The following is a 26,623-nucleotide window of genomic DNA, read 5'->3' as shown; positions in this document are numbered from 1 at the left end:
CGATTACATGAAAATTCCACATCCACAGGTTCAAGTTACATGCATGTTCAAACTGTGGATTAAGCTTAAGAGTTACATCTTCTTCATGAATCTAAAAAAGAAACAATTTCTTTCTTTATTTTTATTTTTTTACTGATGCAAAATATTTATTCCAAGTTATTTATTTTATGCAGTAGTTTCCCCCATCAACAGACTTGTGATAGCTACAGCTTTTAAATCTATAAATGATGTTTATCAAAATAACCTTAATCTTTGAAATCTCACAAAAATTTGTATTTTACATTCCACTCTGAATATCCAGGCTGCAAGAATGACACAATAGTCCCTATATCCAAATATTTTAAAGTTGTACCCAAAAAGGAAAAAGAAAAAATAGCAACAAAAATACCACATATGCTTGGTTAATTAAGGGCTAAATTTACCTGAGCAGTCAAAATAAAATAAAGTGTCCAAATTATTAGCACTGATTTAATACAATCACAACTTCAATAGTAACTCTGTCATTGATAATGACTGCTTGAGCACAGGGGGAATACCCCAAGGGCTGGGAGAAGCTGTTGCTACAGATCTGTCTGCACTTCTCTGCACTACCCATTCCCACTTGCACATCATCCTGAATATACCGTGTGTGTGTTTGTGTGTGTGTGTGTGTGTGTGTGTGTATATACATCTTAACAATCGTTCCAACCACACAACCTTCTATTAAGCAGATAACAGGGAAGAACAAGAACAGAAGCCAAACAAGCCAACTGCTCTCTCTTTGGGATATGATTACTTCCCTTATTCATGAAGTATTCAACAACATAAGAAAGAAAAAGGAAAAGAATTTCTTTTATGTGCTCCCTAAACACACAGAGTTTACTGGGTCAGATTTAACAGTGAGCATTTATATGACTACTTCATCATCTATGTTTCACTGCTACTGGTTTCCGCGTCTGAGTCTTCAAACTCTGATTTTCAAGCACTTCTCCAATGGTAGAGCAGGCTAGAATTGCACCACTGCAAGAAGCCATTTTTCCTCAGTTGCTCTGACTTCGTGTGGAATTCTTTGAGCTCACACTCTGGGAAGGGAAGGCAATTATCATCATTTTCAGGATATTCCTGCCAGCCCACTACTTTCAACAGCCTGTGCTCTGCTTCCAGAGAGTGTGAGAGGAACCCTCCTTCTTCCACTCCCAGGACAGCAAGACTGTTCTGGTGACAGCCTTCCTCTCCATTGTCCTTTGGTTCAGATGTCCTCCAAATCCTCCAGTTTGTCACAGTCTCCCCTGAGAAGTCTCCATTCTGGTCATCTTTTGGAGTCTTCAGCATCTCACTCTTCCTGCCGGTGGTTCACAGGCCAGCTTGGTTAGTTGAGAGGAGCTCATCTCAACTGGAGTGGTGCCCAAGGGACTCTCTTTGGGAGAACTCAGAACTGTACCAGCAACCAGTACCACTGGTTTGGTAACAGAGACTGGACTGGTAAAAGTAGAATCCCAGCTACAGGAAAAGGATCCCAACCCATGTTCCATTTCATTAGATTTCTATGCATTATGCTTAGAAGGAGGTGGTGCAGGCTTAGGAAACAGGTTCTTACAGACACTTGGAACCATGGATGACAATTTGTTCCTATTTGCATGGTGAGATCCTGTAAAGTGACTGCAGCAGAAAAGGAAGCAGCAGAAGCCTCTTTGGAAATTTTTTGGATAACCAGCATCTTGGAGGGTTGCTAGGCACTAGGTGGGTTTTCACGTACTCCAGAAGGGGTTCCCTGGGATTCCAGCATACACTCCCTTAGAGACACCAGAGTCCACAGAATCATGAGGGAACAAAGAGAGCTGGTGCCAAGAATCTCCTGTAGTTCGTAGGGGTCCACTGTTAAAAAAAAGTCAGCAGAGGAATTATGTTGATGCTGGCCTACTCCAAATCCACCTTCTCCTCGGGATAGGTGCTCTCCATGTTTGTTGAAGGTGGCAGTGGATGACTTAGATGACTGGTATCAAGAAATTTAGCCAACCAGGAACAAAGTCATGCTGTGCTGTTTAGGTCCAGTATCTCTTTTCAGCAAGGTGAGGCACCCAACCACATGGCCAGGATCCCAGAGCATAACCTCTGAAGTCATTTCCCGAATTTCTTGCGTCTGCCAGCTGGACATGCCATGTGGTTTTTCTTGGTCAAAGGACACTTAAGTAAACTGGCCAGCAGCAGGACTTATGATGAAGCTCGAAGAAACCAGGCTGTGAGTGAATCATTCTGCCCCCTCAAACGCTCATTCTCAACCACCCAGTTCCCAAAGGGGGAAGGGGAAAAGGGAATATAAAAAGTATTCACTACATTTTAAAAAGGGAGGGGAAGGGAAAAAAAGCTATGTCTATTTTCACCTCATTCAACTTCCTTGAATTATGACATTATGATGTTGCTTACTTAGGTAATACATGGACATTTGCACAGTAAGTGCAAACACTATTCATGACAAGGTCATAGCTAGAAAGACAGGTGGGCTCAAGTGTGGGCAAGTAACAAGGTGATAGAACAAAAATATAATATTAAAGCTCTGTTAAAGACCTAAACAGTCAACTCCAGTGGCAAAACTTCCACACGACAAAGCCCTTAAAATACAAACCTCATTCTTCTTACTTGCACAACTGCTAAAAATAATGTGCAGATATGTATTTATATTTGTCTTAACCTTCAAAATCTAAGGATATAAGAAATCTTGTTTCAAAAAAAAAATCAGACAGGAACTTGATATACTTTTCCCTCCACAGAATAGCAGCTTTCAAAAACAAAAAAAAGTTCTTGGTATAAAACTCCTAAATGCATATTCTATTTCTTTGGCCTTTACTACTTATAAATTCAGAGTCAAGTTAAAACAAGTACAAAGATAGGTAGTAAGGAGCAGCTAAGGAAAAGACAGTTCCAAAAGGAGGTTTTCTTCTCTTTGGTTTTCTGTATCTTGCTTGTTCTGCCCCTTCCAAATATGGAACTGAGCTAATGGAAGGCAAGATGAGGAATCTTCTGCTTTGGTAGAGAAGTCTCTCTTATTTTAGATCCATTTCCATCATTACTTAATCATTTAAAAGGTCACATAAATCTATCACTTGGGCAGTGGTGGGACTACACCAGGAACTAGATGCTTCCAGCTTCTCTACCCAGCAGAGGTGGCTAGCCCACAACCACAACAAAGCTCTTCCCAAAATGGCTGCCCGGTCCGCAAAGCCCAGGAGGGACCTAAACAAAAATTTAATTTCCCTAACTCTATTTGATTTCTTGGAATATTATATCTATACCTAGCTACACATCATGAAAAATTAGTTGTACAGCTTTGAGCTAAGATTTGGTGTCTGCCTGAAGAATCAGTTGAAAAGTAATAAGCCATGATGCCACTGAAAAATATAAGCAGGAAGAACTGGTCGGCACAGCCACTGTGCCACCAATGTTGACTAGGCTTCTACTTGCTGGGCCGCAGAGTGCGGAGAGGCCACTGACTCCACAGGACATAGGCATAACAACTGCAAGTGCAGTCAAGTGGTGCCTGCCAGAATAAGGCCTGGATAAGGTCACGACAGGACTTTCCCTCCTAGAAGTGCACGATCTAAGTATTCTGGGAAGTCCTCCAGCCAGAACTAGATCCAGAGAGCTCTGTGTGTACTTTCCTGACAAACAGGGCATTGCTGAGGAAACTGAGAAGAAAAATAGGAAGAACCCCAAGCTGAAAACGCAGCTCCAGCCACTTCAGTGGACTGTGCGAGCCCCCGGGACAGGGCTGATGCTAGCACAGAATTGGAAAGCAGTGACTGGAGGTGAGTCTGAGCTGCAGCTGAGCCTGTGGCATGAGAGTGGAGAAGGGAAGGTGGGCCTCGTTTTGTCTGTGGCCTTGCGCACCACTTCCTCTTAAAGGAAAAGCATGCTCAGCATAGGTCCCTGGGTTCTCCAGAGACTAACAGTAGTGAAAACAAAGCCACAAAAGATGATGACTGGTCACCCAAGGACACCACATGCTGATGTGGTCATTTATGGGAACTGACAGATGACTCATGAAACCAGACTGGAAAGGCCACGGATGAGTAAGCACCAGGCAGTCTGGACCACACAAGGGGCCAGAGTGTCCAGCTGAGCATTTGGCAACAAGAGCTGACTGTGAGGGCGGCAAGTGGGAGAGCTTCCTCCACCACGTGCTCCCAGGACACAGGATGACCTTCGTGGATGTGACCTGAGGGCTGGGATCAGTGCTGGACATGGGTTCGGCCACAGGCACCTTTTCTCCCCAGGGCTCTGGCCATCCCTGCCATCTGGTGCCCTGGCAGTGGGAGACAGTCACTGGTCTCAGGATAACCACTCACTCCTGATACTCTTCTCTGCCCTCCACACCACCTGTGGGGCTCTCCTGAGGCCTTCAGTACTGTCATGGTCCCCCACACCACTGTTCTAGCCAAGGAGTCAAGTGCTGGAGAATCAAGGGAAGTGACAGGCTGAGGTCTGCACATTTCCTACCTTTCCCATGAGCTGCATCACTTGGAAGCAGCCAGTGCCATGGAACGGTGGGATGTCCTACTACAGGGTCTCCAAGGGTACCTCCATCTTCCTGAGCCTGGAGGTGTCAGCTCTGAGCTAGTTACTATGTGGCACTGCCATCTGCTAGCCAGGCCTCATGGTTCAGGAGCTGGGGTTGGGGGTGGGCAGGCCCTCATTTCTGAGGTCTGTGGCTCTGCTTCTTTTGAGGTTCTGGCACATAAGTCTCCCCCTTTCGGCACAACTGGTCACCTGGCTATCCTGGGCTACTCATGCCTGCCTGGTACACAGTAAAAGTGGGTTACAGAGTACTGGCAAGGCTGATGGACCCTCCATGTCAGGAGGCCCAGCTGCTGCTCGGCAGTGGGGGAGGACATCCGCCACACTGCCATGCCATGGAAGAGAGCGAGTGGGAAATATGACACAGCACAACGGGATCCCTTAAGAATGGGGCAGCTCCTTCCCCAACTATCTGAAGTGCTGCTGAACTTGGAGGGCCTCAGCAGGAAGACGGGAGACAAAGTGTACATTCTAGCTCTGGTCTCCCATCCACTGGATCTATCTTGGGTGTGGCTTTGTCCTTCTCTCCTCTCCTACTTACGTGTCATACATTATATCCCTTTTCCTTGACTCCAAAACTGTGTTTGCTGGCAGCGGCTGGCTTTGTGACTGAGCCCATGTTGCAGCCCATGGCTATCAACCAGCTCCATGGAATGCCTAGGAAAAGACATCCCCCAAGATGCAGGAGGTGAAGGTGACATAGTGACGTGACTTTGGATGTGGCCTTGGGAGAAGTGAGGATGTGCGCTTACAGGGTCAGGGCAGGGTATTAATCAGAATCAAGTTCTCTACAAGTCCAAGTATAAAGAGAAGGGTTTATATGGATACTCTCATGCAAAAAAAGATATTTTCCAGCCTCCCAGAATCTGCTCCACCTTCGGTTCTGGGGACGGAAGTTCCCTGTGAATTTCCCTGCCTGGAGAAGACAGCCTTCCATGAAGGATGCAGGAAGCATCCACCGTCCTTGTGCTGTGGCCCAAGCTTAAGATGCTTGTATGGCTAATCAAGTACTCTGGATTTCCGGTTAGAATCATTTCCCTGAGGCACAAGGGCAGAGGACCTTTTGACAGCAGCCACAGCACAAGTATCTATCACCAAGGTGCCAACGCAGCCAGCTGTGCTGCCTCCTGTCTGTCCTCATGAGACGTTGTTGCTGTGGTTTGTCCTGCAAACTACCCCCAACCTCTGCTCTCTAAGCCTGGCTTGATTTCCTTAGGGCCATTCTGGGAATGTCCCACTGATCTAAAACTGACCTCTTTGCTCCTATCAGCTACTGGTGCAGGCTTCTTACTAGCTGATGTACCTAATGGTCCTGGCCTAGATGAGGTCTATACTCCTCACCTATGAAGGCACCAGATTCTATGTTGACATTTAGGTCCTTCACGCTGTCTGAAACAACTTTCCATTTCCCTTTTGGCTACCAAAACTCTTTTTGTCTTTTAAAGCTATCTCTGGGGTCAACACCTCCTCTCCTCAAGAAGACTGACAAAACTGTCTCCTACGTGCAGCAGTGACTTGCGGCTGAGGTCCTAGCATCCTCAGGAAACTGTGCCACTGTCTCTCACACAGTGCTTACCCTCCTCACCAACGTGGAAGCAAACTGAGGGCAAAACCCATGCCTTCCACCGGAGTCCACAAATGCAGGACTAAGTCACTCCAAAATCTCTGAAACCCTCAAGGTTTTGTCCTCTTGAAAAAAACCATGTTCTATAAATCAGGCCACAGCATGAACCCTGAATTAAGGTGCAGAATGGAGTGCATGTGGGGCAAAGGTCATGTCTTCTTTGAATCTTTATCAGACTCCTCTAGCTCTTTCAACTATTCCTCCCTTTAGAATAAAGTCTTTGGCATTTCCCTTTTAATCGTCTATGCTGCAATGCGTTACTCATCTGACACACAGAGATAGCATTTCCCTTTCCATGCAGAATCCAGCATCACCACCCAGTGTGCTACACTTAGGATGTAAGCAGGACAAACCATCCATGAACCACAGACCCCTTGTGCAGAACCACCTGGATAAACTAACAAACCTCCCTCACACTCATGAGAGCTGTAAACTCTGAGGCATCCACGCAGCTAGCTCTTACCAAATAGAAGTAGAATTCCCAAATTTAACTGAATACAAAAATTATGACTCACATGTAACTCAGAAGGAAAATATGCTTTACACAGTTGAAAACTATAGTAGTTCTTGCAGTATTCTTCCTTTTATAGATCAAAAATTATTTAAAGATTCACTGTATCTCCAAATTTTCCAAAACATGGCCAATGTCAAGGGAGCACCTCCTTGCAAGAGCCACAGGCAGGAAAGTTATCTTGTTGATCACTGGATGGGCTAGGCCAACATTAGCTCATTAAGAGAAAGTCCTCTCACCTCAACCACATAGCTGATGTATTTAATGACATGTTCACTGCACTCTTGAGTTTTTAAAATCAGCTTGTCACCTAGTTTAAAAATATACTGCCATGTTTAAAGCTAATACAAAATCACAAGTACATGTGCTTTACTATAAAATCAAAAACACTGAGGAAGTGGAATGAAACATTACTGAGATCAGCTACTTAAAAATAACGTGTAACAAACAAACATGCTTACATATAACTTACATATAACTTCATCAGGTTGCTGATCAAGTTTTAGGTGAAATTCCAACTCAAAGGAAAGAAAATTAGATAATGTGACTGGAGTGCTACCAGCTGAAAAGTACAAAGGAACCCAAAAAACCCAGAATTATTTTTTGGACAGCAGGCTCCTTGTAACACAGGATTGCCCTGTTAGTGTTCTAGGAACCCACTGGCATCAGTGTACCAGCTAGTGTTGTTAAGAGGCTGTGTTCAGCTTCAGTGAATTTTTTTGAAGGTTCCTTTTATTTCTACCCATACTCCCCCTGAGACTCTTTCAGCATTTGCCAATCTCATGACTGGGTAATTCTATGAGCACACCTGCCCACACCGTGCTGAGTGTTCAGCAGTTTTGGACCCAAAATGGCATGACCCATGTACCCCACCCTTCCTATTCACCCAATCTTGCCCCCAGCAATTTTTTTATTTCCCTGATGAAAAAGTTCTTAAAGTGAAGCATTCTGCTGATGTGAAAGAGGTGAAACCAAAAATGGCAGAAACATCAGAAGGTATCAAAATTGATGAGATCAAAAACTGTTTCAAGCAGTAGAAAAAGCATGTTGATAAATATATTGATCAAAGAGTACTTTGAAGGTGACTGAAGTTTAAACATCTAAGAATAAATACACTTTTTTAATAAATAAATTCTGGGTTTTTCTGGGTGACCCCTCATATTCTTTTCCCCAAGTGTGGTTTGTCTACTAGCCTATCCAGGAAAACACACCAAGTAACAAACACCCAGCATACAGAGAGGGTCTGCTCTCAGCCAAGCCCAGGACCTCCAGAACGAGTAAATTCCCGTTCCTCTTTAAGGGGACACTACTCGTGTTATATTCTCTCAGTTCTGCTTCTGCATGAATCTCCTCAAGCCACAGCAAAGTCGAAAACTTCTTGTAATTTAACATGTTCAGAAGCTGAAAAGAAACCCAAAGTCAGCAAGTCAGTGAGAGAAGAACCACACACTGAGCACAGCCATGTCTGGGAAAGCAGCAGCTCTGGAGTGCTTAGGTTTGATGGCCAACCCTGACAAGGAGGCCACAGTCAGAACTTATGGAGTTTTGGCATGTTTCCCAGGCTTGCAGCAGGGGCTACAGGGCTCCAGCTGGATGATGTCCCTCCCTACACTGTCCCCTTTTCTTTTTTCAGATCTTCTGAGCTCATTCTGTAAAGGGCAGAGTTTGGCCTCTACATCTGTGAAAGAGGATACAACTTCCAGGTCTGGACAAGAGTAGTAGCAAGGACCTGAAAGTAACTTCGACCCGAAAAAAACTTTTTTAAAAAGAGAGAAATAGGAAAAAATGTTTTTCGAACAGGCAGTGCAGGGTCATGACCCCGAGACTGGGTAAGCAATCTGAAAGCTCCCTGACACCCCAGCTCCACCCTAGCTGGAGTCCAGGCCATGACACAGGGAACCCAGGGAAGGTACACAGCCTGTGAGTTGAGAAAATGGAGCTGGAGGTCTGCGGGGCTGAGTGCTGGGGAAGAGAGAGCAACATAGAGTGGTCTGAAGAGTGTCAGAGGATCCATTCTGAGCCAGTAACTCAGCACTTGAGCAGTGTGCGAGATGTTATCACATGAGAGAATCATGCATCAGACTGGGCCTCAACCCCTCTGCATGATGGACATGTGAGGCTGGGCCACTCTGTGGAAGGGGCCGTACTTCACAGCAAAGGGTGTCAACAGCATCCTGGGTCTCCACCCACCAGACACTAGCAATACCCTTTCCTCAGTCATGAAGGCCCCATAGCAGACACTTTGGGTCTTCATGACTGGGGAGAGGATACATTACCAGACGTGGGAAGAAGCAGAAAACTACAACCTATAATGAGGAGAAAATGCCATCAATATAAACAGAATCAGAAACAACAGAAACAGAGTTAGTAGAGAAAGACATGGGGACAGTTGTTATAACTATGCAACGGACAGCCCAACAGGGAGAAGACTGGGCATATTAAGTAGAGACAGAAGACACACAAAAGACCAAAATGGAAGTTAGAGTGATAATAACTCAACATGATATAAAAACATACTGGATGGACAATACCAGGTAAATAAACCATCAGTGAGGACATGGCAAGACAAATGACCCCACATTCAACAGACAAGAAAAAAGCCTGGAAAAGAAGTGCCACACATTGCTGAGCTGGGGAAAACCTGAACCGGACCCTGAAGGTGGGTCAGGAGTGCACTTGAACACATGAGGCTGAATGTCTCCGAAATGGAAAACTAGAATCCCACATATCCAAGAACCCCAATGAGCCCCAAGTACAAACATATGATGGAAAAAACTGCCACCGCAAGTTAAATTACTTACTATTAGTGATAAGGAGAAAACCTTAAAAAACTGCTAGAAAAATATACACGTGAGTAAATGAACAAAGATAAGAATTAAAGCAAAAGAAGAAATCACAGGCAACCCCTTTAGGTTCCCTCCCACTGTGGGAGTTTTTCTGTCCTCTCAATAAATCATGCTTTTTTTTTTTTTAAAAAAAGAAGAAATTACAAAAGAAAGTAGGAAATACTAGGAGATGAATGAAAACAAACCTATAACACACCAAAGCGAGAGCAGTGCTCCGAGGGTGTGTATGGCCGGGAGCCACTATTAGGAGCCAGAAGGAGAAGAATAAACTAATCTCAAAGTTAGTAGAAAGAAGGAAATGAAAACTGGAGCAAAGACAAAGAAAGATGCTGAAATAGAAGAAAGAATTGAAAAAATCAGAGAAAATCAGTAAAACCAAAAGCTGGCTCTCTGAAAAAAATCAATAAAATTGACAAACCTTTAGTTAGATTGACTGAGAAAAAAAGAGAGAAGATTCAAATTGCTAAAATTAGACACAAAAGTTGGAACATTACTACAGACTCTTCAGAAATAAAATGAATTACAAGAGAGAAAGAAAAATTATATACCAATAAGTAGATGAAATGGATAAATATCTAGAAACACAAGACCTACCAAGACCAAACCACGAGTAAATGAGAAATATGAGTAAATGTATAACTACTAAAAAGATTGCACCAGTAACTAGAAATCTCCTGAAAAAGAAAGGTCTTGGACCTGATGGTTTCATGAGCAAATTACACCAAGGATTTAAAGGATAATTAATAGCAATACTTCTCAAACTTCCAAAAAAAATTAAAGGGAAGGGAACACAAATACTCTCTGATTTATTTAATGAGACCAGTACTACCCTGATACAAAGCCAAAGACACCACAGGAAATGAAAACCACAGACCAGTATCCCTTATGAGAATTTACAAAGACTCCTCAATAAAATACTAGCAAACAGAGTTCAGCAGCATATTAAAAGGATTATATCCCACGATCAACTGGGATTTATTCCTGGAATGCAAGGATGGTTCAACACTTAAAATCAATGAGTGCAGCAAGTTTTGGGGTGAATATTTTTGGGTGAATAAACCTACTTGCTGTCTGATTCCATGATATCAGATTAAACACCCATTTCTCCTCCCCCCCAAAAGAAAAGAAAAGAAATCAGTGAGTATAATGCATCACCATTAACAGAAGGGGGAGAACACCCCCCCACATGATCATCACAATTGATGCAGAAGAAGCTATTTAACAAAATCCAACACCATTTCATAATAAAAACACTGGCCAAACTTGGAAGAAAATCAAGTCAATGTAATAAAAGCCATATATGAAAAACCACAACAAGCATCATACTCAATTGGAAAAGGCGGAAAGTTTCACTCTAAGATCAGGAACAAGGCAAGGATGTCTGTTTTCACCACTGCTATTCAACATGTAACTGAAAGTTACAAGCAGAGCAATTAGGCAAGAAAAATAAATAAAATGTATCCAAATTGGAAAGGAAAAAAAATTATCTGTTTGCATATGGCACAATTTTATTTGTAGAAAACCCCAAAGACTCCACAAAAAATGTCAGAATACATAAATTCAGCAATGTAGTAGTATACAAAAAGTCAAACTACAAAAATTATCTAAACACTAACAATGAATAATCTGAAAAGGAAGCATAAAACAATTCTGTACACAATAGCATCAAAAAGAATACAACAGGCTGGGCTCAGTGGCTCAGCCTGTAATCCCAGCACTTTGGGAGGCTGAGGCAAGTGGACTGTCTGAGCGCGCTGGGTTTAAGACCAGCCTGGTAACTTGGCGAGACCTTGTCTCTACAATGAATTTTAAAAATCTGCTGGCATGGCAGCACACACCTGTAGTTCCAGCTACTTGGAAGGCTGAGGCGGAAGAATCACCAGAGTCCAGCAGGTTGACACAGGGTGGTCCTGAGTGTGCCACTGCACTCCAGCCTGGGCGACAGACTGAGACTCCAACTCAAAAAAAAGAGAATATAATACTTAAGAATCAATTTAACCAAAGATTTGAAAGACCTGTACAGAGAAAACTACAAAACACTGCGGAAAAATAGTAAAGAAGACACAACTAAATGGAAGCATATTCCATGTTCATGGACTGGAAGACTTAATATTGTTAAAATGTTCATACCACCCAAAGCCATCTGCAGATTCAATGCAATTTTCATCAAAATTCCAATGACATCTTTTGCAGAAGGAAAAAAGCCTAACCTAAAATTCATATAAAAAAAATCCCAAAAAGCAAAAAAAAAAACACTCCCCCCTCAAAAAAAAGGATGCTGGAAGACTCACACTTTCTGATTTCAAAACTTACCATGAAGCTATGGTCATCAAAATACCAAGATGGTGACCAGAGACGAGAACTGAGGCATTTCCACAGCCCAGCAAACTGGGATCCCCACTTTTCCTGCAGTGTCCTTTAAGTAGACCATTCAAGCATTTGCCTGCAAACTTAAAGTGACCAGGTGATGGAGGACAGAGGACTGCCCTTCTAACTTGTGGTCCTCCTCACCTGGGATCTGTAAGTAACAAGTCTTTGAACTTGTTTCCTCTTGTAGAGGTGTGGTGAATTTGCACCTTCCACCTGAGGAGCCTAAGACTGTCCCAGGACACCTAGTAGGGGTGTGGGACACATGGTTGGGCTCCCGGCACCATAGCAAGGGTCAGGCACAGATAAGCTGGGTGGATCATACAAGGGCATCTACTAGTGTAAGCAAGTTCCCACGAGAGGATCTCTGGCCATGGGTTAGATAATCAGGCATTATGAGCCCAGCTCCCTTCACTTTCCCACAGGGCAGGGCAGCTAGTTGTTCTGACACCAGAACTCTAGCTTAGCCAGAGACTCTCAGAACACCTCAAATCCCTACAGAAAATGCCCTCTGGAGAGAGGGCAATGTTCTCCCCTCTGACTGCCCTGTCTAATAGGGTTGTCTTCCTTCCTAGACTTCTCTTCTCCAGCCACTCTGCTGAGAACGTGATCATCTTCTGTGTAGGTGGGTCCATGGACCCTCTTCCTTGGACCCTGCCCTGCCAGTTCTCTGCTCTCTGCTGTCAAGAGGTTGGAACGCTTCTTGCTCATAACTAGGCCTCCTGGTCTGGCAGAGATAGGTTGGGATAGAGGCAGAGGCATCCCCAGCCCCTTTTCTGCCTCAACCCTCAAAAACCTCAACACATGACTCAGTAAAGCCACAGATGCCTGCCTCCTGGCATGCAGCAGACTCGGCAGGGAGAGTGCACTGGGATTCATCCCTTGAGGGGTACGGTGCCTCACCATCCCAGCTGCCTGCGGTAAAAGTAAGCCAAGATGAGGTCTGAATCTGAGAAGGGCTCATCTTGCTCTTGTCAGAATACAACAACTCAAAGGCGGTAAAGAGGTCAGCATCCCACATGACATCAGGCACTTTTCCTACCTCTGTAAGGAGAGACTGGAAATTCAGGATGCCTATTTTTTGTTCTACACATTTTCTAAGTCTATCTGGTATTGGATACTGTGGAAGAAAACTTGGAAGTTGTCATCTTGAGTTCCTTAAAAAATTACATTCACTAGTTAAAAATCAATTATTAATCACCAGGCATTCACTTCCTGAAAATAAATGGCATATGAACAGTTAGCCCAAGTCACTAGCTTGCAAGCTTTTGTTTCAGCTTTGGGATCTTCAGATGGCCCTGGCAGGGCTCTCCTATCTGCCAACTGAGCAGCCCAGGTTGCAGAACAGGGCTGGAACTCCCAGAATCTCCTGGAATCAGTGAGTTTGGAAACAGCTTCTTTTAACCTTCGACTTACTCTTTTTTAAAAAATGAGAAAGCAGGATTTAGTGAGAGAACAGAAAAACTCCCACAGTGGGAGGGGACCCGAAGGGGTTGCCCTACTTACTCTTACTTTTAAATAAGGACATGAACATTAGAAACTCTATCCATACTATCCCTGAAAAGAACACTTTTGGAGAAGTTTGCTCTTTCTTCCAAGGGTCCCACCTTTTGATTTGTTTTTGTTTTGTTTCTGAGCATGTAATTTCTCTGGGGAAATGCAGTTTCACCTGAGAGCTTCTGCCTTTCCCTAGAAAGGGTTGTACAAGGAGTCACCAAAATCCTGCCAACAGCAAGGTGATGGGCATCCCTGCTGCTGGAAGTAAGTCCAACACAGCAGCAGAAATGACAGAAAAGGGGAAGGCAGGAGAAGAGGGGCCAGGGAGAAAAGGGAAGTGAGGTCAGGGTGAGGTTGCTACCCCTTGAGTCCATGAAGAAAGGCATGAGGCTCTTCCTCCCTTCCACCTCTCCACTTCAGCGTGCACCTGAGTGGAGAGGGAGCAGTGTGCGCCCAATCCCCTGACTTCGCCCACTGTCAGCTCAGCCCTCCACAGGAAGTGGGGTTCCTTCTCCCCCTCAGTCTGTGGGAAGGGTCACTTCAGTGGACACATTAAGAAGTATATTTGGAAAGCACTGGGCACTCAGCAAGTGACAACAAATGACTGATGACTAATACGAACAGGATAAAGCAGAACCAGGATGGCTACTGCACACTTTGGTAGATGGCCTGAACAGACATGCTGAGTGGGTTAGCCGACCAGGTAGGACGGTGGAACACAGTGGGGAAGGTGGTGGCACAGAGGGCCTAGGACCCACCTGCTAAGTGAACACAGCTAAGAAGGGCTGGAACTGCATGATGCTGGGTTCCTAGAGGGTCAGCCACAACTGGAGAGCCCTGGGCACAGGCACTCACCAACACCCGCAGGGGCAGATATCTGGTGTTCCAGGTACACTCAAGTCAACCTAGACAGATACTTTGGGACACCAACTTGACTAAAATGTCCTTGTTTTTAGAGATTCTCCCACACAGTGACAACATATTAATATTCAAAGAGAAACACCTGGCAGGGGAGACTAAGATACTGTGGGTGGTGATCTGCCTCTTCCACTCTTTAAGCCCAGTTATCACTAGAGTTGCTCGGTGCTAGATGAGAACCAGGGGTTGGTTCTCACTGGCTCCTATAATGGAAACTCAATAACCTGGCACTCTGTGCTGCCTTGCATGCCATGGTCACTACTTGCCTCCTTTCTGGGTTCCATCCTGTGGGTGTGCCTCTTGTGACCAGGGATCATGACTACTTATGGATTTCCCTGCATCAGCAAACTGAGCATTTTATATGCCTTACCTCACTTAATCTTCAAAACACATGAAGGTAGGGACTATCATTTTACAAATGAGAATAAGGCTCAGAGAGGTTAAACAACCTGCCCAAGGTCCCACAGCTTCTTAGTGGCAGGACTGTGATTCAAACAATGTTCAAACTCTGAAGGCAAACAGTCACACAGTACTCTTCCCTGTTAATGGATTTTTCCTATAGTCTAAAGTTTAATCCGTAATCTCTTATCTTAAACTGTCTCTGGGGCAACATGTGAATTGAAATTCAGAATTTCCCAGTACTTGAAAAGTGATACATCTCACCCTAAGGGGGTTCTGAGGTACCACCTGAGTTCAAAGCCACCCGTTACTGCAGCTCATGGATGAACAGTAGCCTTATGTGGGATAAAGTCCTGCATACGGGTATTTAGTCAGAATGGTCAGATTTTTTGGCATCAAACTTTCAAAAAAAAATATGCTTTTCAGTTTTTTTGTGTTTTTTTTTTTAGTCAGAATCTCACTCCATTCTCCAGGCTGGAGAGCAGTGGCACACTCTCAGCCACTACAGCCTCAACCTGCTGGACTAAGGCCATCCTTCCACCTCAGTCTTCTAAGTAGCTGGAACAAAAGGCATATGCTACCATTCCCAACTAGTTTTTTTGGTGATGTATTGTAAAGACAAGGTCTCACCAAGTTGCCTAGGCTGGTCTCAAACCCCTGGGATCAGGCAATCTTCTTGCCTTGGCCTTCCAAAGTGCTGAAATTACAGGCTGGGCTAATCTTTAATTTTTTTTTTAATAGAGACAAGGTCTTACTACGTTGCCAAGGCTGGTCTCCAAGCTCCTGGGCTCAAGCAATTCTCCCACCTTGGCCTTCCAAAGTGCTGGGATGATAGGCTCAGTCACTGTGCCTGGTGCTTTTTAGTTTTTAAATGCAGGCGAGAACATGTGGGCCTGAAGCACTTTCCTGAGACTACACCCAGTTAGTCTGGCTGGTCCCCAAGTCTTCCAGCTACAAGTCACTAACAAACTGCATGCTGCTTTTCTTAATTTCTTTCTTACACGGTACTGTATCTTCAGATAGGCTTCCAGCAACTTTGCAACAAGGTCAACTACGTGGGATACTGTGCTGTCCATACAGGCCTCCTGGAGACATGAGAGGTGGCCGCAGCCGAGGGCAGCCTGACCCTGCTGCTCTGAGAGTCACCTTGAGCCAAGCCAGGAAGGATGGGTCAAGCAGCGAGAGGTGGAACCAGCCTTGAGAGCTCTTTGGAGAGGACGCTTGCCCCTACATTCACTCCTGAAATAAGGCCCACCTTAAGCTTCCCTCCCTTTGATGTTCCTGGGCCAGCTGGCAATGCTGCCTGTCAGCACATACCTGTTCCTCCCGCACAGTGATACTGCCAGATCTAGAGCCGCACACTCACCTCCCAGGCATACCTTTTCTGTGTGGTCACAACTGTTGTTTTTGTGGGTGCCAACACTTGGGAAGTTTTAGGCTTTTCCAATAAAATGGTTCACAGATAGGTATAAGAGACTCCTTGCTACTGACATTTACTTCAAGGAATTGCCCAATTAGGAAATCAGAAAGACAGAGTAAGAGGAGCTCCTTGCAGCAGTCAGCATTTCTTGAAAAAACAAATGAAATTGAGTTTTAGTTGTAAGTCACATAGGCATGTCCAACAAAATTTCCTTTTGTACATATAAGCAAAGTGACCCAGTTAACAAACAGTAGCTATCCTTAGTTTTTTTAATAATTATTTTTACAGGGAAAAAAGGAGGCTTTCTAAAATAAGCTATGTAATGTTTTCTCAAGATAAAAGTCAGCACCTACCAAAGTCTTTTCTGCTTGATGATTAGTGAGGTTGAAAATTTCTCCATGTACCTTTTGGCCACTCGGATGTCTTCCTTTGAGAAGTGTCTGTTTATATCTTTTGCCCACTTTGTAATGGGGTTGTTTGTTTTCTTTTCAGCACGTTTGAGTTCCTTGTGGATCCAAGATGTTAGGCCTTTGTCAGACCTGCAGTTGGCAAATACTTTTTCCCAGTCTGTAGGCTGTCTCCCTGCTCTCTTGATGGTTTCTTTGGCTTTACAGAAGCTTGTCAGTTTAATGAGGTCCCACTTATCTATCTTATCTCTTATGTCCCATGCATTTCGGGTTTTGTTCAGGAATTGGATGACAGTTCCAATTTCCATAAGGGTGTGTCCTGCATTTTCTAAAGTTCTTATGGTTTGAGGTTTTACATTTAGGTCTCTGATCCATTTAGAGTTAATTTTTGTGTGTGGGGATAGATAGGGGTCTTGTTTGAATCTTCTGCATGTAGTCAGCCAGTTTTCCCAGCACCACTAAGATACCACCTAACTCTAGACAGAAAGGCAATTATCAATAACTCAAAAAATAACAGTTGCTAGAGAGGGGGTGGTGAAAAGAGAACACTTCTACACTGCTGGTGGGAATGTAAACTAGTGCAACCTCTGTGGAAAACAGTGTGGCGATTCCTAAAAGCTCTAAATATTGACCTCCCATATGACTCCGCAATCTCCCTACTGGGAATATACCCTGAAGAACACAAATCACTCTATAAAAAAGATACCTGCACACATATGTTTAACGCAGCATTGTTCCCAATAGCAAAACCTGGAACCAACCATGCTGTCCGTCAAAAGAGGACAGGATTAAAAAAATGTGGTACCTATACATGAAGGAATACTATGCAGTCATAAAAAAGAACAAAATCATGAATTTCGCAGCAACCTGGATGGAACTAGAGTCTATAATACTGAGTGACCTCTCACAGAAACAAAGATCTGAGTATCACATGTTCTCGCTCAAGTGGACCTTGAACATCTATCATAATACTATAAGAAAACGATTGACAGTGGTGGGAAACTATGGAGGGGAGGGAGGGGAAAGGAGGTGGGATTAACGGTAGTCAATATCTGTCTAGGGATGGGGAGACACCCCTTATCAACAAGGGTGCCTGAACGATGCATATTTGTATACCTAACCCTTAACTGTACTCTACAATTTTAAAATAAAAAATAATGATTTTTTAAAAAAGTCTTTTCTGGAATTCTCAAACTTAAGGATAGGAGAAACAATTTAAATATTGCCAATTTAAAACTAGAATTGTATAACATGACAAGAAATATGTACTATTTTTTACTTGCTTTTTGCTCAATTCCTTGCTGAGGCTCTGAGGTAACATGTGACACAGTACTCTTGCCCTTCACCTGTGGCTTTTCCATCTATTTCTATGTTGTCATAATGTTTAAAACGTCATTTAAGCTGATGGCATCTCACACACTGACTGAAGGCTACAGTTCTATGATCACCCATGGTTTGATGTTGATGGGCTGTGATTTAATCACATTCACATTTTTTAAAAAATTCAGAAGCAGCACATTTAGATGATGGATGAGAGGCAAGGAGACCTGGAGTCTAAACGCCCAGATGGAAGGTAACCACACTCTCTCCAGCAGCTTGGGTGGATGGGGGGTGGGGGGACGGACAGGGCCTGGGTTGCCAGCTGGATGCAGCCAACCATGCCAGGGGGAGGAGAGCAGAAGAGAGCCTGGGTGTGGTGTGCTGGTGTCCAGAGGGGAAGGCCATCCCTGCCCCTCAGCATACCATCCAGTGTCTGGGCCAGGTACCTAGGTGAGGGCACAAAAACCAATGGAAGTCTCAGGGGTTGGCTACAGGCACTATGAGGAAAGCAGGAAGAGGAGGCAGTATGCACCTGAGTGCATCCCACCTACATCTTACTTTCCTTGTGAGGCTGGGGTCAGGTCATCTGGTGAACACCTTCACAAATGTCCAGGCCTGCAAGTGGTATAACACATGTAGCCAGTTCCTAGACAAAGGTTTTTTAAAAATGACATTGTCACGTCAAAACACTCATAAGTACCTTTTATAACATGCAAACCTAAAAGCATCATAGATGAAACTTAAAAAAAAAATGCAAATGTCCCCAGAGCTAGCTCTCCCCTGATCTGCAGCTACGTAATTTGCATCAAATACAACCTCATAAAGATTTGTCCCCCTGGAGGGATGTGGCCCCCAGGTTCAGGCTCTGCCATTTGCCTCCTTGATAGAGTATTTTCTTTGTCTCCCTCTTCTTTTTTACAAGGACAGTCTTCTGGGAAATAAAATGCAAATCCAAAGTGAGACCAAAAGGCAAATTATTCCTAACAGTGTTGGCATGTTTAACGGGAATTAAGACTCTGACTCTCTCTCTCTCTCTCTCTCTCTCTCTCTCTCTCTCTCATACACACACACACACACACACACACACACACACACACACACACACACATATCCCACATACACGCACACATGCAATAGACAGATGCACACAAAAGCACTGGGCAAAGTGGCTTACAAGAGGAGAAACAGAGAAAACAGTCACAAGTAGGAGAGGGATGGAACCACAGACTGTCCTACTGCACAGGGACACACTGACACACCGTGTGTTCCCTGAACAGCCCTTGGCCATCTCCTCCTAATTTACAAACATTCAGGAAATAGCCGCTATCTGAGGCACTTCTTGGTACATCGAAAGGAGAAGGGTTCATAGCAGAATTCAGATCACAAAGCGTTGTGGGGGCTGCGTGTTGTGTACCTGCTGCCCCTGGCCCAGCATCACAGACCCTAAGTCCCCTAGCCTGTGACCTCACATGGTACCTGGAGAGGCTCCTTCGGTGTTCCCCAAACTGCTCTCTAATGTCTGATAGGCTTTGTTTTTCCTGTACCTATTTAAAGAATATTTTCATCTTATAAGTTCTTCTTCTCAGGAACAGAACCAAAAGATACCACCGGGTGTGTTTGATCTTTATCCAACATCTGGAATCTGAATTGTTTCAATTTATCCCAGCCAGCCAGTTTATAGATGGCCAGGTTTTGAGGAATGTTTCCTTTATTCCTAGAAAAAGAAAATTAACCATGAACACAGACAAGATCTCTGAAGCCAAAGTATTCAGCCACCATAAAACAAAGAATTCAGTCTAGAAAATGGCTACTGCAAACACCTTTATGAATGTAAGTTCAAAGGACATTTTGGGGTAAAAATGTTTAAAAAGATTCCAGGGCTTCTCTCTCCAGCCCTCATGGGAAAAATAAATGGGCAAAGAAAAGTTGGTTCTACAGAAATTCTTAGATCACAGCTTAAAAGCCATGGATGCAACTTTATTTAAAACTTTCAAGTGGCAGACTTACTCTATCCAGATCACTACCATTTTACTTCTTCCTTCCTTCAGTGTCCCGAAATGTGTCATCTTTGTAACTTCAACATCATCTTTGCTTTTCAATAAAAAGGCTCCACAAGACTCCTCCTCAGCCTCAACAACGGGGGCAGAGCCTCTGAAAAAAGCACCAAAGAAAAGCGTCCCTTCAGCACCACTGCCCTTTGACCCACCCTAGCCCCAGAGGACAGGGAGCCGCCCCCACGGGCAGAGCCTCCACCAGACCCAGAGCTTCTAGGAGGGAGAAACATCTTCAGAATGAAGGGCAGTGACAACCCCGTGAACTAAAGGAAAGCAGGCAGCACAGGGACCTGTAGAAGCCGTGACTCTGAGAACAGTCCTGGCTGCTCCCCTGAGTTTCTCTCTCCAGCCCTGGGCTGCCTGAGAGGGAGGGAGGGAGTGAAGCAGGGACAGAGGGAAGAAGGGAGGGAGTCAGCCAGCCAGCCGTGGCCTCACACATCAGGTTCCATGAAGCGAAACTTGCACTTGGAAAGAGTGTTGTTGCTTTGAAGTGTTCGAAACAACCAAAAGAGAACTTTTTCTCTTTAGAAAATGAGGCCTCCCTCAGAATTGGCCCGGCTACTTCCCCCTTTTTCCTGATGCCTCCAGGACAGCAGCTTGGGCTCTTCCAGAGGCCACCTCCCTGGCTTGCAGCTCCTCTGAGAAAACTGCTTCAGAACATACCTCCACCAATCTGTCCCCCCAATTCCCAACAGCAAAGATCCAGTTGCTGTGGCCCTCCAGCACCCCACCCTCCTCCACAAGTGCCCAGGTATGTGGGCACCACAGTACAAAGCATTTGCCAGCCCAGGGGAGATGGGAGAAGGACCAGGCAGGAGCCTGGCTCTAAGCTCCACCCACCAGAGGGGTCTGCTTAATTCATGGGAGGGAGACCCTGGGGGTGGGGTGAGTGGAGGCTGGCTGTATTGCAGCTCTGGGTTGATGGTCTGTGCACAGCGTGCTGCCTGCTGGAACTATGCGGAGAACAGTAGCTGCCCCCTGTCCTCCCTCCACCCGCAGCTTCCACTCCCAGTCAGAAGGCCTGATGGGAATGAAAAGAACAGCAACGCTGCAGGGAACAGGGCTTTTTCAGTAAGGGAAGCCTGTTTATGATGTGAATGTTTTTAACACCTGGGAATTCCTCAGGAAGGCCCGGCCACCAGAGCCCAGGCAAGTAGGGGACTCCATGGCTTCTGCATGGAGATGAGGTCACAGAACAGACAGGAAGCCTAGGGACCCAATCCAGACACAGGGAAGAGGCGTAGGTCACAGCATCCCTGTCCTGTCTTATTTCCTGGCACCCCAGGAACAGCAGATGGCAGGCCAGTTGACATCCAGGTCGGCTCCTGTGCATCAGCGCCTCTGCCGAGGGGAGGAGGGCAGGTGTCTCAGAAGGGAGTCTCACTTCTCTGCCCATAAGGTGGGCCCAACGGAGCTCTCCCAATGGCAAGCAGGGCCCATGGGGAAGGGGAAAGGGCTCCGAATGGCCAAACAAGTGTCCGGACATGGACAAGGTGCCTACAGGCAGAACCTGTAGGGACAATCCCCACTGCCCCCCCACCATATCCAATGTGAGGCATTTCAAAATGCCAACATGTGAAAACAAGATATTACAATCTACCAAAAATGACAGCCATCAGTATAAGATTAAGAATGAAGAGGGGCCCTTGACCTCTGCCTTCAACCAATTGCAAAGGTGGCTAAAATCCCCCAGAAGGCGCCTTCTGCCCCACCCCACCCCCAACCAGCCAACTCTGGATCTGGATGCCTCCTGTTCTGACTTATTAAAAGAGCTCTCCTTAAACACACTGGCCTCAAGCCTTTCACCTCCCCAGAAAGCAGAGTGCTTTCATATTACCATCTTTTCACAGGGGTCATACACAGGGCTCTCCAGATGTAGCACGCCTGGCTGCTCTCCACCACCACTGTGCTGATAATGTTGTCTCTCCAGGATGTGTACCCAGCTGGCACTTTCAGAGAGTCCAAGATGAAAAAGATGCTATCAGCCAGGACCCCATTTCTCCCACAGATGCTGGAGATGCAGACCTGAGAGCAGGGCAGCCACATGTCATGGACAGCATGCCCTGCACACCTGCCCAGACCCCATGACTGTCCCTGGCCTGAGGAGAGCCTGTGCCCGTAGCCTAACACCTGTGTGCCCTGGGACCTGTGCCAGACTGAAATAATGGAAGGCACAGCCTACTGGGACCTGTCGCAGCCATGCTCACATTCCCCAACCCTTGGGCAAACTCACCCTCCTCCTCCCCCCGCCTCCAATCCCCACACAACAGCTCTTATCAGGAAGCTCAAATCCCACAGCCTGCCCAGCTCACTCCAAGGAGTCTCTAACACTTATAACTTTTCAACACGTTCATGTCCACCTCATGCCTTAGAACTTAATTACATGAGCACCCTGGCTCAGTCTAGAGCCTTCTCGAGAACAGGCTCCTCTCAGGCCAAGACTCAGCTTCATTTTTCCAGGTTTCCAACCCAGCTGAGTGAATCCAGGGCTGAGACCTCTCTCCAGTGGCAGGTCTGGTGGAAACACAGGGAGAGCCCCTTGTGAGCATGCTACCTTGTCCACACGCTTGTACCTGTGGCTTCACTGAGGTGGCCTTGCTCTTCCATGTGCCGGGCTGGATCCAGTACTCGGCCTCCACCCAGTCCCCCTTGCAGGGCCTGAAGCCTGAAACGGCCAGGGGAAAGCCACAGCTACGTCAGCAAGCATGACCAGCTGCCCATTGCAACATGCTTCCATTACTTTCACTGCATCTGAGATGCATGTGAATGTCTGTGAAAGCCCTTTATGCCACCCAAGAAACATTTTTCTCCATTTAAAGCCCCCACAAGGAGTATCAGCCACCGCAGTGGAATGAGCTGAACTGGAGACCTCAAACTCACACCTCTAGATCTGAAGGGGCAGGTGTCCATGTGGAGGCAGTGCCCATGGCACACCTGAGGCAGATGGTAGTGCTCGTCCCCCTTCACAGGACAGTGTTTGTATCACCTCCATGCACTCAGGTACCCCAGCTCAGGGGTGGGGCACTCAATGCCCCAGCCAACCCCTTGGCATGCTAGAGAGCTGTGCGCTGTGGCCCATGCCATGCTGCCAGAGATGCCACAGGGCATCCTGTGGGTGGGGCTGGTGAGAAACTGCGGGCTCGCTGATGAGAAGTGACCGAGCTGTGCCAACAGAACAGAGATCTGGCCTGCACAAGCCTGCTGGGATACAGGATGGAAAGCCACAGCCAGTTATGACCTTTTGTTATTTTGCAGTAAACACACTGGCAATAATAGGCTCAAAAAGGCTAAGCGCAGTGGCTCAGTCTGTCATCCCAGCACTTTGGGAGGCTGAGGCAAGAGGACTGCCTGAGCTTGGGGGTTCAAGATCAGCCTTGGTAACTTGGTGAGACCTCATCTCTACAATAAATCACATAAACTAGCCAGGCATGGCGGCATGTATCTGTAGTTCCTGCTACTTGAAAGGTTGAAGCAGAAGGATCGCCTGAGCCCAGCAGGTCGAGACTACTAGTGGCCAGTAGCATGCCACTGCACTCCAGCCTAGGCAACAGAGAGAGACTCCAACTCACAAAAATGAATTTTAAAAAAAGGCTCAAAGAAACACAAGGGCAAGTTAAATCCTGCATCTATTTCTCTAGTAAGATGGTGAACACAAAACTGAGTCCAAGTATCTGCTGACATCTACATTCAACGCCCACATAAAAACCATCTATATCTACATTCAACACAGGAGCCAGGGTGAAGCCACTGACCATCTCAACACAGAAAGGACAAGTTGGCAGTGCCTTGCCTTCGAGGCCAGGTGCTGTTTTGAGAATCCTGTGTCCTAAAATCACAACATGACATGCGGCTGTAGAAGTACATTTATCTGGCATTTTGTAAACCATGTCTTCATTTATTACATAATTGTTTCACATAATTTCACGAACTTTTTATTCCAAATTTTCTTGGACATACATGGAAAGTGAAACAATAGCTGTTAATGTGCTGGTAAAAAAGTTAAACAAGTTGAAACAAGTATATTTCCATCAGAATCATGCAATCAAAGATTTCAGAAGAGCATTCTACTAAAATAGAAATATCTGGCATGATCAGAAATGCTACTGTAAATCCAGTTTAAAAATCCAACACAGGAGACAAAAATATTTGCTTTTACAGTGATGGTATGGTTTGGCTGGAACACAGCACTGCACTACAAATGCGCTCCCTCCATGTGCAGCAGCCTTGGAGCAGAATGCACAGGAGCAAGGTGGGGCCCACACAGCCCCTGCTCCTGCATGCTGACATGGCCAGCCAGCACGAGGGTTAGTGGCAGCAGTAGCACTCCGTAAGCACACAGGTGCAAACTACAGAACCTCTGTGACAAAGCTCACGGCCACAACACACACACCCTCAGGTCTGGCAGCCCTGAATTCCCTTTGCTGCCTATACCACATGGCTTGTACAGACACTTGGACATGAGGAGTCATTCAGTAAATCTTCTTCTGAGTCCTTTTATGTTTTTTAAGTGAAACCCTCTAAGTTTTGTTTGCACTTTATCCAAAATTAACTGAAAAATCTTTCATTGAAGTAGTTCATAACATAGAGCCAAACATCTTCAGCTTTTGATGATGCCTCTTGCAAACTGCAGTCACTGAAAACAAATCCTGTAAACAAGAAGGTGGAAAAGCAATGGAGAAAGTGAACAAATCAGATACTAGGAGCTCCAATGGTATATATAAAGTAATGCTGGAACTCTAAGACTGGAGTTGAGAATACTCCAACTTGCCTGAAGAATCCTTCAGGGAAGTCTTTCTTATGGTATCTTTTTAAGTTGGGGTTTCCCTCCGTCACCCAGGCTGGAGCAGTGGCAGGATCACAACTCATTGCAGCCTCGAGCTCCTGGGCTCAGGTGCTTCCACCTGAGTCTCCTCAATAGCTGGGAATAGAGGTGCCATCACGCCCAGCTAATTTTTGGATTTTTTTTGTGGAGATGAGGTCTCACTACATTGTCTAGGCTGGTCTCGAACCGTGCTCAAGCAATCTTCCCACCTTGGTCCCTCAGAGTAGAGGTGGAGGCTGCAGTGAGCCGTGATCTAGCCACTGCAATCCAGACTGAGTGACAGAGTGAGACTCTGACTCAAAAAAACGTTCCTTTGCTATGGTCAGTAGAGTTTGACTGTATTAACAGCAATTTTGACATTTCTGAGCATGACTCTCAGCCTCAAGAAGATTGGGCATAAACCTTCTCTTCTCTGCCCGCATCAATACTGGCAGCAGCAAACATTCCTGATCTTCTCCCTCTTGAGATGCCTCCTGGAAAGGCCCAGAGAGGGGCTTCCTGCTGGCAGGTCGAGGTGCTAAGACCATCACAGGCACCTTTCCTCAGGTCTGAGGGCTTCTCTGACATAACAGAGACTTTAAGATCCCAGGTAGCCACCTATCCACTTCATCCTGGAGACCCCAGGTTAGCAGTCAAGGTCAAGAAGAGTAAAACACCAGCTTTCTGGTGGTCAGTCCAGTCATCCAGGCTCCCAGATGGCAAGCGACTGTGGTTAAGGCGACAGGAAACCCGACTTCCATTCATCTTCCTACTAGCCCGGCTTTCTGGCTCCTACTCTGTGTAATGCATGCTCAGGGTTGCTTCTCCTCAGTAGGAAGAGCTGTGTCTAGTCCCACACACACTACCAGAGGCAGCAGGTGCACAGTAAATAGCTGCTGAATTAAAACTCAATCAAGGGCACTGAGAAATACTTTATTTAGGCATAAAAACAAAACCTTGGGCCAAGTAAAGAATGCAATTAAAAATGAGTATGTACTCTTAGAAAGGTATAAGGTTATACTCAAGCCCTATTTTAAAACATCAGAAATACTTTAGAAACAACAGTACTTCTGTATACTTGTAGTACCATTGACTTAGATTAGTAACTCAGTAATTGTATGGAAGGAACAACTATCCAGAAATTAGTACCTGCAATCAATTAATGCACATAAAAAATGAAAGCACAAGTTTAAACAGTGACTTCCCCTACCCCAGGCCCAAAGTCCACCCAACATCTGAGAGCCTCTATGTGAAGCCAGCACACCTAGAGATGGTATTCTAGTCCCAAACCCTCCCAACAACTGCAGCTTGCCCAGATCTGACCCTTTCAATGATGCATGAATGTAGCTATCTCAAATGTAATCTATACAAATTATTTAAAAGACACAAACCCTGAGCCAGGCATGGTGGCTCATTCCGGTAATACCAGTGCTTTCTGAGGCTGAAGTGGAAGGATTACTTGAGGCCAGGAGTTTGAGACCAGCCTAGGCAAAATACTGAGGCCTTGTTTCTACAAAATACAAATGAAAAATCTAGCCAGGCATGGTGGCGCATTCCTGCAGCCCCACCTACTCAGAAGGCTGAGGCAGGAGGACTGGTTGAGCCCAGGAGGTTGAGGCTGCGGTGAACCATGATGGTGCCGCTGCATTCCAGCCTGGGTGACAGAGTGAGAGGCTATCTCTACACACAAAAAATAGTAGTAAAAGACATAAATTCTAATATCAAGAATGAAACAGAGACCCCTCTAGCATACCTTCACACACACTCTTCAGAGAGAAGTATTGGCCTGACTGATGTAGCCAGCATCAGGAAAGTCATGCAGCCAATCAACATGCAGGAGTTGGAGTCCAACAGCCCTCTGCCATGGTTTTTGCTGTCATCTTCTCATTTATCAGAGATAGCTTCCAC

General features: G+C 45.5%; 2 pseudogenes; both read right to left on the bottom strand.

Annotated features, from left to right (window-relative positions):
• LOC103254149 lies at nt 1-26,623 on the bottom strand (annotated as a pseudogene).
• On the bottom strand, nt 907-5,182 carry LOC110595043 (annotated as a pseudogene).

This window comes from Carlito syrichta, unplaced genomic scaffold, assembly GCF_000164805.1.
Source record: "Carlito syrichta isolate Samal-C Ts95f unplaced genomic scaffold, Tarsius_syrichta-2.0.1 Scaffold69847, whole genome shotgun sequence".
In the NCBI taxonomy this organism is placed as follows: domain Eukaryota; kingdom Metazoa; phylum Chordata; class Mammalia; order Primates; family Tarsiidae; genus Carlito; species Carlito syrichta.
The sequence above is the reverse complement of the archived record's forward strand: the minus strand, read 5'-3'. Positions and strand labels throughout refer to the sequence as shown.